Source organism: Rhinatrema bivittatum, chromosome 4 (genome assembly GCF_901001135.1).
Source record: "Rhinatrema bivittatum chromosome 4, aRhiBiv1.1, whole genome shotgun sequence".
NCBI lineage: Eukaryota > Metazoa > Chordata > Amphibia > Gymnophiona > Rhinatrematidae > Rhinatrema > Rhinatrema bivittatum.
In genome coordinates, this window is record NC_042618.1 from 240,583,547 (window position 1) to 240,601,345 (window position 17,799).

The 17,799-nt window shown below is 44.7% G+C and overlaps 1 protein-coding gene across 6 annotated transcripts in view; it reads right to left on the minus strand.

Moving 5' to 3' along the window:
• The window catches only part of FOXM1 (forkhead box M1), a 124,466-nt gene that overhangs the window by 105,606 nt on the left and 1,061 nt on the right, over positions 1-17,799 (minus strand). The gene's annotated exons all lie outside the window — the stretch shown is intronic.

Sequence of the window (17,799 nt, forward strand, 5' to 3'; positions counted from 1 at the left end):
TGTTGCTGATGTGCTGTGCAGTAGATCTGTAGCCAGAGAGGAGAGGGCTAGAGCTCTTGGATGAGGGAGGAAAGCTTTGTTCTGAATCGTGTCTATGAAGGCATCTATGAATTGCAAAGTCTGAGTAGGCTCTAGGTTCAACTTTTCGTAATTGATGAGAAGACCTAGGTTGTCGAGGCAAGAAATTGTGAGAAGATCGGATCTCAGTAGATCTCAATTGGGTGCTACTAGAAGCCAATCGTCCAGATAAGGGAATATCTGAACCCTCTGACAACTAAGGTGCGCCACCGCTACTGCGAGACATTTAGTAAAAACTCTGGGGGCAGAGGGCCAAAAGGAAGAAATTGGTATTGAAGGTGCTGGTTGTCCACTTGGAAGCATAGGTACCACCAGGAACTGGGGTGCATTGGGATATGTGCATACGCATCCTTCAGATCTAGCAAACACATCCAATCCCCTGATTGAAGATAGGGAAGGATGGATTTGAGCGAAGTCATTTTTAATTTCTCCCTGTAGAGGTGTTTGTTGAGGGAACGCAGATCCAAGATTGGATGCAGACCTCCTGATTTCTTGAGAATTAGAAAATATTGGGAACAGAATCCCTGACGGAATCCTTCAGAAGGTAATTTCTGAATGCAATTGTTGTGCAGAAGCATTTGAAGTTCTTTCAAAAGAGGTTCTTTGTGAGATGTTAATTGCTTCTGTGGTACCCAATGAGGAAGGGTCGGGAGGGAGGAAAAAAGTGAAGGATGTAACCCTGGCGTATGATTGTAAGGACCCATTGGTCCGTGGTTATTTGATTCCAGGCTGGTAGATACTTGGTTAATCTGCCTCCCACAGGAGAGGGTTGTGACGGTGGCGAAGGTAGGTTAAAAAACTGGATTGAGGCTTTGCAGGTGGAGGATCCGCCTGCTGTCGTGGTGGACAGGCAGCCCTTGAGATTGATAGGGAGGTTGGCGAGGCTGCTGGTAGGTTTGAGGCTTAAAAGATTTAAATGGGGTCCTTCTCTAGGCTGTCGGATGTATAAGGATGCCGTGAGGTCGATGGAATGTGAGGAGTGGTCAAGGAAAGGACGGCCATCTTTTGTTCCTTGAGCTTAGCTACCGTTTCGGTAAATTTGTCTCCAAACAAATTTTCGGGACGACAGGGTAGATTCGCCAGTTTCTCATGGACAACGTCCCGTATGGCGCTGGATTGCAACCATGCCAAGCACCTCTCTGCAACTGCATTTGCTGAAGATTTTGAGGAAATATCAAATCCCTCATAAATTGATCTTAATAAATGACGAAGACCTTCTTCGATATTATGATATTGAGGAGGAAGGGCGACATCCGGTGGAGCTTGTTGCATGGACAACTTCAATGCCTGGAGATTCTCAAACGGGTATTGGGCTATGTAGAATTGACGGTTCTGGATGCATGCATTCAACATCACGGACTGGGTTTCCTTTGCAAAATCATCCAGCGACTTTTGGTCCCGGTGTGGTGGTGTATTAGCATGAATTCTTGATTTTCTGGCTTTTTGCATTGCGGATTCGTCTACCACAGAATTATGAGGAAGTTGAACAGACGCCAAAAAGGCAGCGGCTTGTTCCATCACTGCCTGGAATTCCCACCAGATTCATAGATCTCCTGAGAGAGAAGTAATCAAGGGCGAGCCACCAGGAAACAAGAAGCTATCTGCAAATTAATTGCCATTGCTTGAAAAGCTTGCTTAAGAATGGCCTCAATTCTCCTATCCTGTGCATCCTTGAAGGCTGCTGCCCCTTCTACGGGGATAGTTGTCTGCTTGGGTAATGGCACACACAAGCACAACAACTTTTGGAAAGCACGATTGCTCTCTCACAGCTGGATCCAGGGGAGGTACAGTCCTTCCAAGGCTTGACCCCTTTAAAATTAGCTCAAGATCAAGCCATTCTTGAATGGCCTCCATAAATAGGGAAGAAACATGAGGCTTTAAGCAAAGAAATCAAAATGGGACCTTCTGAAAATTCAAACACTAAATAAATCAGCTCATCTTTACTCCTAACAAAAAAAAATAAATAAATTTGACCCCTTTCCCATGTTGACTCTCCCCAATTAAACTACATCAGTAATTTTGTTTTAAGAATAGTTTCAACTGACTCCCTCACAGGCTTTTTGCTTCAAATGTTCTTGAAAGTTTACTACTACTTGTTTTAACTTCTATGGCAAATTTCTTTTCAAATACTCTCTCAGCCTGCTTAAATTACATCTAACTACCCAGTGCTTATGTTCTTCCCTGTTTTCCTCATTTAGGTCTGCTTTAATTGTCTCTTACCTCACTATTACACCACACCAGCAGTCATTTGGCCTTTGATGTTTTTTAATGCCTGGAAGACATTTGTGTTTGGTCCTCAAGGATGTAATTTTAAACAGCATCCACACCTCCTGCAAGTTTTGAACCTTGGGGATTGCTCTTTTCAGGTTTTTCTAACAAATTTCCTCATTTTATCATAGTCTCTCGTTTATAGTTAAATACAACTGCAATAGTTGTCCTTAGTATTCGTTCTCCAGTGATGATCACATTTTTATTACATTATGATCAGCTTTTCTCTCTTGAATCAGGTCCTGTGTTCCACTGAGAACTAGATTTATTTAAAGTTTTTTATCTACCGACATTCGTAGGTACATCATGCCGGTTTACAAGTAACAAGGTTAACTGGAAAAAATAGTTAAAAAAAAACTGGAACTGTGATAAGAGTTAAAGGAGGTTAAGGATTTCACAGGAAAGAGTAAATACAGAAAATTAACAGTATGAATGTAATACAGTAAATTAACTGTAGGAGGATATGGCAATAACAAAAAAAAAATTATATATACGGGGATATATATATCCCCGTAGAAGGGGCAGCAGCCTTCAAGGATGCAGAGGATAGGAGAATTGAGGCCACTCTTAAGCAAGCTTTTCAAGCAATGGCAATTAATTTGCAGATAGCTTCTCTTTTTGGTTCCATGACCAGCTGCTGCATGAAGCAATCAGTGGCACCTAGGAACTTTATCCTCCCTTGCATGTTCAATTACTCTGGTAATTGCATGTTCAATTACTCTGGTAATTGAACTCTCCAATTATTATTGTGTTGTCCATTTTACTAGCCAGTCTAATATCTGCCACCATTTTGCAGTCAGTTTCCTCATTCTGGAAAGGAGGGCAGCAATATACTTCCACTACCATACATTCCCTTTAACCCATAGCATTTCCATTCATAAGGGTTTCGGAGTTTAGTGTATTTTCAGCAAAACTTTTATCCTATGTGACTCTGTGCCAATCTTAACATACAGTGCCACCTCTTCATCAATTTCATCTGCCCTGTCATATTGATATCATTTGTACCCTAGTACCAGGGTGCTATTGGTTATCCTTCTCCTACCAGGTCTCCAAGATTATGTCTATTTTCCTTTAGCACCATATATTCTAACTTTTCAGGGGTTTTTTTCAGACTTCTGGTATTTGTATAGACATTTTAAAGTTTTGTGTTTCTATGTACCCACAACCTGCTTATTAGAAAATGATGCAGGTAATTTGGACTTATTTTTATCTGCATACTCTGTATTTTAATGCATCTGGGTTTATCAGTATCATTTGAAGATAACTCCCTCCGAACCATATACTGAGTGACTGTTGGCTCTCTGCCATATTCTAGATTTAAAAAGTTACTCACTCCTCTTTTTAAAAGCACCAGCAGCCTGGTTCCACTCTGGTTAAAGTGGGAGCCCATCCCACAGGAATGGGCTCCCACTTCCCAACAAACCTAATGCCCTCTTCCTTGTGCCATCATATCCATATTTTGAAGACACTGGAGTTCAGCCTACCTCTGGGATCCATCATGTGAAACAGGGATAATTTCTGAGAATGCTACCTTGGAGGTTCTGAAGTTCAGTTTCTTACCTAGCAGTATAAATTTAGCCTCCAGAACCTCCTTCCTTCCTGTATCATTAGTGCCTACATGTGCCATGGCAGCTAACTCCTTCCCACAACTCTGTCATGTGACATCTGCTACCTTATCAGGCAGGCATGTGACCAAGCAATCATCACATCCACCAGCCACCCAGTTATATACTTTCTTAATGATAGAATCACCCACTACAATGGACATCCTAACCCTTCCCGGGCACAGACCACTGGAGAAAATGTCTCAATGTGAGGATAAAGTCCTAGCTATAGGATCACTTTTTAAGACACCAAGATAGTCTTCTACAGGTGACCTTGCTTCTCCAAATCAGCACAAGGGCTGCTAGACTGGATTTGGGACCACTCTACAATGTCCCTGCAGGTCTCGTCTATAGTCTTCTCCATCTGCCTCAGCTCCTCCAAGTCTGACACTCTGCCCTACGGCAATCAGACTTGTTTGCTGAGAGTCAAAAGTTCTTTGCACTGGATGCCCACATACAATTTTCACCAGAAAGTAGATAATCATACATATGGTATGCAGTGCAAAAGACTGCATAGCCCCGATCTTACACCTGGGCTTCTGTCTGCATTTTAATTTGTGGGGTTGAGAAAGTCTTAAAGGCTGATTAAGGAGTAGATGTCTCAATTTAAGAGTTATTAAAAATGATTAAGACACCTAATAAACTGAAAAACTCTAAACTATGGGGCGGATTTTAAAAGCCCTGCTCGCGTAAATCCGCCCGGATTTACGCGAGCAGGGCCTTGCGCACCGGTGCGCCTATGTTCCATAGGCCTACCGGCGTGCGCAGAGCCCCGGGACTCGCGCAAGTCCCGGGGTTTTTTCGAGGGGGGCGTGTCGGGGGCATGTTTCGGCCCGGGGGCGTGGCCGCGCCCTCCGGAACCGCCCCCAGGTCGCGTCTTGGCGCGCTAGCGGCCCGCTGGCGCGCGGGGATTTACTTCTCCCTCCGGGAGGCGTAAATCCCCCGACAAAGGTGGGGGGGGGGGGATTTTTTAGATAGGGCCGGGGGGGGGGGGTGGGTTAGATAGAGGAAGGGAGGGGAAGGTGAGGGGAGGGCGAAAGCGAGTTCCCTCAGAGGCCGCTCCGATTTCGGAGCGGCCTCGGAGGGAACGGCGGCAGGCTGCGCGGCTTGGCGCGCGCCGGCTACACGAAATCGGCAGCCTTGCGCGCACCGATCCAGGATTTTAGCAGATACGCGCGTATCTACTAAAATCCAGCGTACTTTTGTTGGCGCCTGATGCGCCAACAAAAGTACGCGAAGGCGCGCTTTTTTAAAATCTACCCCTATGTTTTTAAATGTAATAACTAGGTGATGAATGCTAGTAAAGACCAAATTTAGTCAATCCCTAAAATCTGGGTTAATTGAAAATTATTTTAAAATTACTAATTTCTCCATTACTTACTGAATTTTGTTTTCCTTAGTGTAAACAGATGGACTCAGGACCAGAAGGTTATGCTCCACTGCAGCAGACGGAGACGGCGCAAACTGACTTCACAGTATATATACACTCCTGCAGTGATCCCAGTCTGCCAAGTATTCTCTTCAAAAGCAACTATGGCCAGACTAGCAAAAAGCTTGATTAAAGACAGGCAACTATAACTGTACTCAACCAACAAGAAATTCTGAACTCACGTAAGAATTTAGAGATGTGCTTCGGGTAAAAAACTTCCTGTCGGGCTTAGTTTCGCCCCTCCCCCCACGGGAATTTTGTTTTTCCCGCCGTTTGGGGTTTTTTTTTGGGGGGGCCCCGCTAACTCAAATTAATTTTTTCCAAATTTTCAGAAAAATTTCAATCGTTTTTCGGTTCTCCCAAACCATTACGAATTAGGCAATGTCAACGAAATTTCCTAATTCGTAAAAAACGATTGGGATACCTAGATTAGGGATGTGCAATCTATGGACTGGTTGAACACTTAACAGTAATCCTTAAGACCCGGAGCCCAACAGGAGGACTATTGATACTCATGTGGCAGCCGAGGGCAGGAAGCTGAGTCCATCTGTCTACACTAAGGAAAAGGAAATTTATCAGGTAAGTAATTTCTCCATTTCCTAAAGTGTAGACAGGTGGACTCAGGACCAGTGGGGTGTAGCAAAGCAACTCCCGCACAGGGTGTGAGGCTGCCCGCGGTCCAGTCAACACCACATGTGCAAAGGTTGTGTCTATCCTTGGCCTGCACATCAAGACGATAAAACCTGGAAAAAAAAAAGGTATGTAAGGAGGACCACGTCACACCTCAACAAACTGACAGAAGATAATCTAACCTCAGTCCATTACACTGCCTGAACCCTTGTGGAATGAGCCCAAATCTGCATAGGCAACAGCTTTTCAGCATCCACATATGCAGCCTTGATCACCTTCTTAATCCAGAGAGCTATCGTAGCCTGCGAAGCTGGAGCAATCTGCTTACTTCCGCCATGGAGGACAAACAGGAGATCCATCTTCCGGAAAAGTTCAGATACCTCCAGATACTACACGACAAGTCTCTTGACATCCAAGGGGGACAGGAGGCAATATTCCTCTGCATTCCTGACCTTGTTCAGGGACGGCAAGGAAATGGAAATATTCAAATGAAATTCCGACCCCTCTTTGGGCAGGAAGGCTGGAACAGTACGCAGCTATAACACATTGGAGTCATCCGAAGGAAAGGCTCCCAGCAAGACAAGGCCTGCAGCTCAGAAATTCAACATGGAGAATATATAGCTTTCAAGAAGAATGTCTTCAAGATCAATAACCCGAAAGAAAAGGCCACATAGCTCATAGAACATAATAAGTCATAGTGGGTCAGACCAAGGGTCCATCAAGCCCAGCATCCTGTTTCCAACAGTGGCCAATCCAGGCCATAAGAACCTGGCAAGTACCCAAAAACTAAGTCTATCACGTGCTACTGATGCTAGTAATAGCAATGGCTATTTTCTAAGTCAACTTAATTAATAGCAGGTAATGGACTTTTCCTCCAAGAACTTATCCAGTCCTTTTTTTAAACCCAGCTGCACTAACCATATCCCCTGGCAAGAAATTCAGAGTTTAATTGTGCATTGAGTGAAAGAGAACTTTCTCCGATTAGTTTTAAATGTGCTACTTGCTAACTTCATGGAGTGCCCCCTAGTCCTTCTATTATCCGAAAGAGTAAATAACAAATTCATTTACCCATTCTAGCCCTATTAGGACTTTAAACATCTCTATCATATCCCCCCTCAGCCGTCTCTTCTCCAAGCTGAACAGTCCTAACCTCTTTAGTCTTTCCTCACAGGGGAGTTGTTCCATCCCCTTTATCATTTTGGTCTCCCTTCTTTGTACTTTCTCCATCGCAACTATATCTTTTTTGAGATGCGGCAACCAGAATCATACACAGTATTAAAGGTACAGTCGCACCATGGAGCGACAGAGGCATTGACATTTTCCGTTTTATTCACCATTCCCTTTCTAATAATTCCCAACATTGTTTGCTTTTTTGACTGCCGCAGCACACTGAACCGATTATTTCAATGTGTTATCCACTATGACGCCTAGATCTCTTTCTTGGGTGGTAGCTCCTAATATGGAACCTAACATTGTGTAACTATAGCATGGGTTATTTTTCCCTATATGCATCACCTTGCACTTATCCACATTAAATTTCATCTGCCATTTGGATGCCCAATTTTCCAGTCTCATGAGGTCTTCTGGCAATTTATCACAATCAGTTTGTGATTTAACTACTCTGAATAATTTTGTATCATCTGCAAATTACCTCACTCGTCATATTCCTTTCCAGATCATTTATAAATATATTGAAAAACACAGGTCCCAGTACAGATCCCTGAGGCACTCCACTGCCACTCCCCTCCACAGAGAAAAATGTCTATTTTAATCCTACTCTGTTTCCTGTCTTTTAACCAGTTTGTAATCCATAAAAGGACACCACCACCTATTCCATGACTTTTTTTTTCTTTTCGTAGAAGCCTCTAATGAGGAACTTTGTCAAATGCCATCTGAAAATCCAAATACACTACATCTACCGTTCACCTTTATTCACATGTTTATTAACTCCTTCAAAAACATGAAGCAGATTTGAGGCAGCAAGATTTGCCTTGGGTAACGCCATGCTGACTTTGATCCATTAAACCATGTCTTTCCATATGCTCTGCGATTCTGATATTTAGAACACTTTCCACTATTTTTCCTGGCACTGAAGTCAGGCTCACTGGTCTGTAGTTTCCTGGATTAGCCCTGGAACCCTTTTTAAATATTGGGGTTACATTAGCCACCCTCCAGTCTTCAGGTACAATGGATGATTTTAATGATAGGTTACCAACTTTACTAATAGATCTGAAATTTCATATTTTAGTTCCTTCAGAACCCTGGGGTGTATACCAGCCAGTCCAGGTGATTTACTACTCTTCCGTTTTGTCAATCAGGCCTACCACAGATTCTAGGTTCACCGTGATTTGATTCAGGTCATCTGAATCATTACCCATGAAACCTATTCCAGAGAAGGTTATCTCCCCAACATCCTCTTCAGTAAACACTGAAGCAAAGAAATATTTTAATCTTTCCACAATGGCCTTATCTTCTCCAAGTGCCCCTTTAACTGTTATGGTTATGAGGTGTTGGAGTGGATTCTTGGGTACTGCAGTGATGGCCACTCCTACAGGGAGAAGCCCCATGAGGAACTGCAGTACCAGACTAAACACTGGACACGCAACACAGAGCAGTTGATCTTTATTATACAGCATGGTAGCACCGCCCAGGAAGCGGACAACAGTAGAAGGTAGCTCCAGCGGTAGTAGTCCATGGATCTCAGCAGAGAGGACGGCTCTCACTCTCGAGTAGGTGGAGAACAGGAACAAGTTCTGTATGCATAGGGTTGAAGCTGTAGGTGAGATAGACTGATAGGTTAGTACTCACTGAAGCAGAAGTTGTATTGTTGGAGTCCTGGCAGGCAGAAGCTGTAGAGCGGCAGGCACCAGATTAGGGAGAGCAGGCCCTCGAGGAGCGAGTACCTGGTGCCCCAGGATAGGCACCTGACAGAAAGCCAAAGCGTCCCCGAGGAGCAGGTACCCAAGTTAAAGTAGAATTACCCCGAAGGGTGGAGAGAGCTTCCTGGGGCAGCTGGGAAGCGGCAGAGCAGCTTGGACAGGAGCTATTCCAATCCTTGCCAACTCAGTTTGTTAGCAAACGAAGGGCAGTCTAAATACCAGGATTGCTGACGTCACTTGGAGGGGACGCCTCAGAGGTTCCCGCCGTGACATGGGTGGCATGCGCGCGCCCACCCTAGGAGGCCCTTAGGAAACATGGCGAATGCCGTCGCCGATCCGGGGAGAGCGGCATGAAGACACGGTGGCAGCCAACTTCCCAAGGCTTGAGGAGAGAGAAGGAAGAAAGGGGGAGGCACAAAGGTGAAAGCCGTCTGAGACCGACGGATGCAACATTAACCCCTCGATCATCTAACTGTCCAATTGACTCCCTCGCAGGCTGTCTGCTTCGTATATATTTTAAAATTTTTAAATGTGCTTTTTTGCCTCTATGGCCAACTTCTTTTCAAATTCTCTCTTAGCCTGTCTTATCAATGTCTTACATTTAACTTGCCAACGTTTATGCTTTATCCTATTTTCTTCTGTTGGATCCTTCTTCCAATTTTTGGAATGAAGATCTTTTGGCTAAAATAGCCTCTTTCACCTCCCCTATTAACCATGCTGGGAATAGTTTTGCCTTCCTTCCACTTTTAATGTGGGGAATACATCTGGACTGTGCTTCTAGGATGGGGTTTTTTTTTTTTTTGTTTAAGCAATATCCATGCCTCTCGCACACTTTTTACCTTTGTAGCTGCTCCTTTCAGTTTTTTTCTATTTTTCTCATTTTATCAAAGTTTCCCTTTTGAACGTTTAGCACCAGAGCCATGGATTTGCTTACTGTCCCCCTTCCAGTAATTAATTCAAATTTGATCATATCATCATTACTATTGCCAAGCAGCCCCACCACCATTACCTCTCTCACCAAACCCTGTGCTCCACTGAGAATTAGATCTAAAATTGCTCCCTCTCTCCTCTGTTCCTGAACCAATTGCTCCATAAAAAACTGTCATTTATTCCATCCAGGAATTTTATCTCTAGCATGTCCTGATGTTACATTTATCCAGTCAATATTGGGGTAATTGAAATCTCCCATTATTACCGCACTACGAATTTGGTTAGCTTCCCTATTTTCTCTTAGCATTCACTGTCTGTCTCACCATCTTGGCCACGTGGACGGTAGTATACTCCTATCACTATACTCTTCCCGAAAACACAAGGGATTTCTACCCATAAAGATTAGATTGTGCATTTAGTCTCATGCAGGATGACTATCCTGTTGGACTCTATGCCATCCGGGACATAAATTGCCACACCGCCTCCCGGGTGCTCCTTTCTGTCTGAGATGCCAATTAAGTCTGTCATCATTCACTGCTATGCATTCTAATTCTCCCATCTTACTTCTTAGACTTCTGGCATTAGCATACAAACATTTTAAAGTTTCTGGTTTTTAACTGATAGGGATAAATTTGAATTTAAGCTTAGGTGAGTTTTTAGTTACAGGTATTTGGACTATGATTCTTATTATTGGAACCTCACTGTCTGGATGCCCTAATTCTAATGCATCATTAGTATCCTTTGAAGATACCTCACTCCGAACCATGCGCTGCTGAGCGACTGTCGGCTTTCCCCTTTGTTCTAGTTAAAGCTGCTCTATCTCCTTTTTTAAAAGGTTAGCGCCAGCAGTCTGGTTCCACTCTGGTTAAGGTGGAGCCCATCCCTTCGGAAGAGACTCCCCCTTTCCCCAAAAAAAGTTCCCCGGTTCCTTACAAAACTGAATCCCTCTTCCTTGCACCATCATCTCATCCACGCATTGAGATTCCGGAGCTCTGCCTGCCTCTGGTGACCTGCGCGTGGAACAGGAAGCATTTCACAGAATGCTACCCTGGAGGTTCTGCTTTTCAGCTTTCTACTTAAGAGCCTAAATTTGGCTTCCAGAACCTCCCTCCCACATTTCCCTATGTCGTTGGTGCCCACATGTACCACGATAGCAGGCTCCTCCCCAGCACTGTCTAAAATCTTATCTAGGTGATGTGTGTGGTCCGCCACTTTCACACCAGGTAGAAAAGTTACCAGGCGATCCTCACACCCACCTGGCTGTCTACATTCCTAATAATCGAATCACCAACTATGACGGCCGACCTAATCCTTCTCTCCTGGGCAGTAGCCCTTGGAGAAACATCCTCAGTGCGAAAGGACAATGCACCACCTGGAGAGCAGGTCCTTGCTACAGGATCCTTTCCTGCTGCACCAGGATGATGCAGGAAGAAGGTCTCATGATGGGAGAGCAAGGCAGCACCAGGGCTGCCAGTCTGAAGTTGGGACTTGGCTATTATGTCCATGAAGGTCTCATCTATATACTTCTGTCTGCCTCAGCTCCTCCAGAGATTGGACTCATTCTCTGAGAGACAGGAGCTCTTTGCATCGGATGCACACAAACAGCTTCTCATTGGCGGGTAAAAAATCATACATGTGACACTCGATGCAAAAGACTGGGAGGCCCCTCTCTTGCTGCTGGCCTGCTGCCTTCATCTCAAATTTGTTCAGTTCCTAGATAAGTTTTAGGTTGCTATGTGAATAGCAATGTGTCTAATTAACATCTTTTAAATGTATTAGTGAATTAACTGTTTGTCTGGTAGTGGCCTACAGGGGAATGGATCAAACTCTCTAAGGTGTGGTGAATTCGTAAAGTGAAGTTAAAAGGCTGTCTTTTTTTTTTTTTTTAAGTGTGAAAGTGGCACCTACCTATAAATTAAAGGATGAACTAGGGGTGGTGGGTTGGGAAATACAAACACAAACTTCTGCTTATTAGCTGCCTTACTAGTAAGAGCAAATACACAAAACATATCCCAATACTTAAAAAAAAATAATTTCCCCAAGCAAAACCATTACTGATTCCTTTCAGCCACCAGAAAGGTGATCCTCTCCTATCAGTGCTCCCAGCACCAGGTTAAGACTCCACAATGAAACTGGTAACCTCAAGGGAGGCCTAATATGCTTCGCTCCCTTCAAAAAAACAGAACATATCCGGATAAGATGACAAGGACTAGCCATTCATCCGGCCTCTGAAAACAGGCAAGAGCTACAACCTGAATCTTCAAGGAATTAAGGGCCAATCCTTTATGCAACCCATCCTACAAAAATTCCACAATGTGTGGGATCTTAACTGAATGAGGAAGAACACCACGCTCCTCAGACCAGGCCTCAAATACTCTTCAAATCCACACACAGGCTAAGGAAGTGGAGATCTTTCAAGCACAGAGTAAGCTGGCAATCACCGCAGAAGAATCTCCATGCTTTAGCAGGAGAGCCTTCTCAAGGGCCAAACCGTAAGAAAGAACAGAGTCAGATCCTCATGAAGAACAAGTCCCTGCTACAACAGATCCATGTATGATGGAAGACAAAGGGGAGTTTCCACCAGGAGTCTTTGCAGATCTGCATCCCATAGATACCTGGGCCAGTCCGGCGCTACCAGGAGTACTAGTCCCCTGTGGCCTTCAATTTTGCGAATTATCCTGCCCAGCAAGGGCCATGGAGGAAAGGCATAACGCAACTTCTCATCCAGCAAGACCCGTATGAGAGCATCTATGCACAGGGACCACAGATCTCTCCAACGACTGAAGAACAGAGGGACCTTCGCATTGCGAAAAGTCACCAGCAGGTCTAGGAAGGAAGGCCCCCAGCAATCCACAATCAGCTGAAATGCCTTGGCAGGCAACACCATTCTCCCAGGTCCAGACTCACCCTGTTGAGAGTCCACTCTTACAATGTTGTTTCCTAGCATGTGAGAGGCAGATATCATCTGTAGGTGTCCTTCTGCCAATGCCATAAGTTAGTCTATCTCCTGCGACATTTGCAGCCACTATCATCATGTTGTCTGACACAACTGCAAGCACACCAACCGGACTGCCAGGCAATTAATATTCTAGAGCAGTGGTTCCCAACCCTGTCCTGGGGACTCCCCAGCCAGTCGGATTTTCAGGATATCCACAACAAATATGCATGAGAGAGAATTTGTATGTTATGGAGGCAATGCATGCAAATTTTCTCTCATGCATATCCTGAAAACCCAACTGGCTGAGAGGGGTCCCCCGGACAGGGTTGGGAACCACTGTTCTAGAGGGACTCTTTGGCAGTCCAACACCCTTGGACCTTCAGCTCCTGACCCTGAGCCCCCCCAACCCTGGAGACTCTCATCTGTCCCGAGTACCAACCAGGTCGGGGAAGACAAGGAAACTCCCTTCCTCAGATGAGCCTCCTGCAACCACCACTGGAGGCGAGAGCAGGACTTCCATCAGCAAGTGGAGCCGAACCAAATAGTCATGGGACTGCAGGTTCCGACAAGACCAGGGGTGGGCAATTCCGGTCCTCGAGGGCTGCAAACCAGTCGGGTTTTCAGGATACCCTTAATGAATATGCATGAAATAGATTTGCATACAACTGAGGCAGGGTGTATGCAGGTCTCTCATATTCTTAATGAATATGCATATTCATTAAGGATATCCTGAAAACCCGACTGGTTTGCAGCCCTCGAGGACCGGAATTGCCCACCCCTGGACAAGACAGTAGGGAGTGCTAAAGAGGATGCATGTACGCCCTCGCCCAAGGCACCACTTCCAGGGTTGCCATCAAGCCAAGCACCTGTAGATAGGACACACAATCGGGCGTACAGGGTTCACCAACTAACGCACCTGAGACGACAATTTCTGAATCTGAATGTCTGGCAGGAAAACCTGGTCCTGTCCCATGTCAAATCAAACCCCCAGATACTCCAACAATTGAGATGGCTGAAGACTGCTCTTGGCCAGGTTCACCACCCAACCCAAGCTCCTACAACAAGGAGATCACCTTGTGCGGCACCAGGCTGCTCTCTTCCTGAGACTTGGCTCGAATCAGCATGGGTGCACTAGGATCCCTTCTCTTCTCAAGGCTATTGGTACAACTATAACCTTAGAAAATATGTTCTGGGGATGGTGGCTAGTGCAAAGGGCAGCGCCCAAAACTGACAATGGCACCTCAACACCACAAAACAGAAAACGTTGGTGCTCCAAATGGATGGGAATATGAAGGCAGGGCTCGGACAGTCCAGGGATGTTAGAAACTCCCCCAACTGCACTGCCATTATCAGAGCATAAGGTTTCCATGCGAAAATGATTCACCTTCAAATGACGTTGACCCTTTTGAGATCTAGGATGGGACAAAAGGAACCCTCCTTCATGGGCACAACAAAATTAATGGAATATCGCCCCCTTCTTTGAGACTTTGGCATCAGAACCACAGCCTTCAGCCTGAGGAGAGAGTTGATGCCTGGGCTGCTATCACAGAAGCCACTCCTTTGGCTGAGGTAAGGACCAAATCACAGCCTGCATCTGCTAAAAAGGCGGCAGCGGGCTCCATTATCACTCTAGAATCATCAACCTCCTGAGAGAGGAGCAGACAAGATAGTGCCATGAGGGCACAACAGAAAGCGATCTGTAAAGTCATCACCACTGCCTCAAAGGCTTGCTTAAGGATAGCTTCAATCCTCCTATCATGACATTCCTTCAAGGCTGCTCCTCCCTCCATGGGGATAGTCATCTGCTTAGAGAGACAGCACATACCAGGCATTCCACTTTGGGGGGGAAAAATGCAAACGCTCCCTCACAGCTAGATCAAAGGGGTACAGGCCTTCCAGAATCCAACCCCCTTTAAAACTTGCCTCTGGGGCTTCCCATTCAAGATCATTCAATTCCTGAATGACATCCATCACAGGGTGGGGGGGAAACAAGCTTCACGCAAGGAAACAAAAATGGGATTCTTCTTCAGCTCCAACATGGTATCAATACCAGGAACACCCAGCTGTTACAAAGTCTGAGAAATCAAAGCCAGCAATTCATCTCTAGGAAATAAATGCAACATGGTTCATGACTGTTCCAGTCCCAGAGAAATTCTCTCATCTTCCAGGGAATCAGGACCTGTCTCATCATCAGTGCCATCCGGGCTCCTGTCAAATACCCACAGGGAGCAGAGGTGAGCCTCAGTGCTTTAGCAATAGGACTGGAAGAGGGAGGAGCCACAGGCTGAAGGTCCGACCTGCCAGGGTTGGGGGGAAGAGGAGGACTGCACCTGAAGGAAAGCTTGTAAGGCTTTAAAAAAATTCCACCCCAAAAAAAAAAAAGCAGTCAGATCTAGACCAAGCCCAGAAGGAACTGGAGATGGTCCTACAGAATTGCCCTCTCCTGCAGAGGAGCCAATCAAGGGAGAACCAAGGACTGGCATCCCTCCAGTCAAAGCAGTAACCAGTCTTCAGAATGGGAGAAGCCAGGCTTAGTAAAATCCAAGGAAGACCACTGTCCCTGAGTGTCTGAACAGCACTGGCACATGTTGGAAGACAGGTCAAGCTGAGAAACCCTAATATGACAGGCAACACAAAGAGAAAGGCGCCTAGGCTTCTTGTTTTACTGGCGCCATCGTGGCAGTAAATGTGAGCATGAGCCGTTCACACAAGTTTTATGCACACAAAAATTAAGCAGAGACGTAAGCGTGGCAAAGTGCACACGCAACTTGCGTGCCAAGCCAAAGCGTTTGAAGCAGTTCAAAATAAGTGTGCGCAAATGGCGCGCCCAAAACAGAGTGCACAACGTGTGCACAGAACAGACATACTGCGCACACCGACTGTCTGTAGAGGGCAGCAAAGCATGCACAGGAGGGTGCAAAAACACCACTGTGGCCTACCATGCGGCATACAATCAAAAAGACTAACTGCGGTGCCTAGCATACCGGGGCTGCTCAACCTGCAAGGCTCCCAGACCCTCAACCCCAATGGGAACGAACGAACATCAGGATGGCACGCCGAGCACGGAGACCAAAGGATGTCCTAAAACCCCTTTGATTTTTTTTTTTTTGGAAACCTTACCTGAGCTCAGCGCTCACCAGCTGAGTACATAGATAGTCTCCAGCCACAGGGGAAGAGGGCATCTTCAGTCACTGTCATGCTCAACCTCCTGAAACCGCTTCCTTTCAGCTGAACAAGTAGCTAAGTCCACACCGGGAAACCCAGCTACTGGACCAAGGCACACCTCTGAGGGACCACGGAAATTGCCTCAGGAATTCTCAACTGGGTAAGGGACCTTTAGGTATCGCCGCAGGAAAGCAGGGCTTTTTTCCTTAATTCAAATTCTCCTTCCAAAAAATCCCAAAGCAATCCACAGAGGGAGATGCACAATCACCATCTGCTAGAAACAGAAAACACTGGCAGGCTGGGGTCACTGCAAGGTTATACAGTGACGTCCACTTGCTCAGTCTCCATCTGCTGGCAGATTAGCATAACCCACTGGTCCTGAGTCCATCTGTCTACACACTAGGAAATTGACTTATTTTGAAGACTTTCAAAAATATTAGATTGGAGTGGCAGCCTTAATTATTTGACTGGTTTGCTTTGATGTTACTATTTGTTTTATATACAAAATGAACTAATGTTGGAAAAACTGATCACAAAAACATAGTCTATTTCCTTCACTCAGTTGCTTTTGCAGTGGTTGAGGACATCACAAAGCACTCGGACAGTTGCAGTCAAATCCCTATGTTGAGTTTTTCAATCTCCTTCCAAATAAAATACCATTCAGACAAAATACAGAATGGTTTTCTATGACTTACAGGGTTTTGTCACACTGTTTGCTGAGGGAGAAGGGTTTTGCTTTACAAGCCTGATCAAAGAACCTCACTATGGGTTAGATGGCTGCAGTTTTCCTTCCCCTTTGGTCTACAAAAGGTATAAACAGGATACCTATGTTAGGATAGCATTATAAAGCTTACAGATTTTACCTATTATATAAACCAGCAACACATTTAAGAGACTTAAAACCTTATTGAAAAAAAAACAAAAAACAAACATTTTCTAAGAACCTGAAAGAACTCAGGCCCACCACCTGTCTAAACTTAGAAGGCAGTAACATTGCCCAATGAGAAGATAGTCTCACTTGCCATCCTGTTTCATTAGCTGCTTGTGAATTTGTGATGTCATTGTTTTGAAAACTTTTAGTTGCTTGCTTTGACAAATCAATTACCACCGATGGAGCAGAATGGCTTGTGTCTCACTGCCCCAATGCTAAAATATCCTGAGAGAGTACTAAAATGAAATACATAATAACTGCCCATTAGCTAAAAAAAAAATGTATTTTCATTGATCATTAAGCTTTTCTACAAACAGATTTTCTTATGATAACCCAAAATGGCTAATATCAGAATATTCACACACAAATAGGGAAGTTAAGCATGGAAATTTCTCCCTTGCAAGTAAAATAGATGAAGTCGTTTTGGTTTGACTAATGACCAGGGGCCCTTTTGATATTATGAAGCAATGCAAAAGCAAATGATGGATCACTTCTGACTAATCAGAAACAGGCTGTTGTGAACTGTAGCAGAAATTAATTGATAAGGTGGTTGGCTGCAACCATAAATAGTGATTTGGCCGCTAGTTTTCAGTTAGCACATAGTAAGCACCAAGCCCGAGGGGGATTTTTGTCATTCTAAATACCCTACAAGTGTATTCTAAGTCCAGTAGTGTAAATAATTATACAATCAAATGAAGAAACATGTGATGTTTGCTGATAGTTTGTTCAACGCTTGGTTTCCGCATCATTGTTACTGAGTCTGGGAACTAGAGAATGCAAAACAGAGACACATAAGATAAAGGCTTTATTCTCCCTGATTGTGTTTCTATAACTCCTAAGAGAGAAAAGCACAACTTAGTTATGTAAATGCATCTCTTTACTACTAAGCTGTAAAGATAAGCCAGAGTTATTTATTTCTGTCTAATACGATTATCATTTGTTTAAAG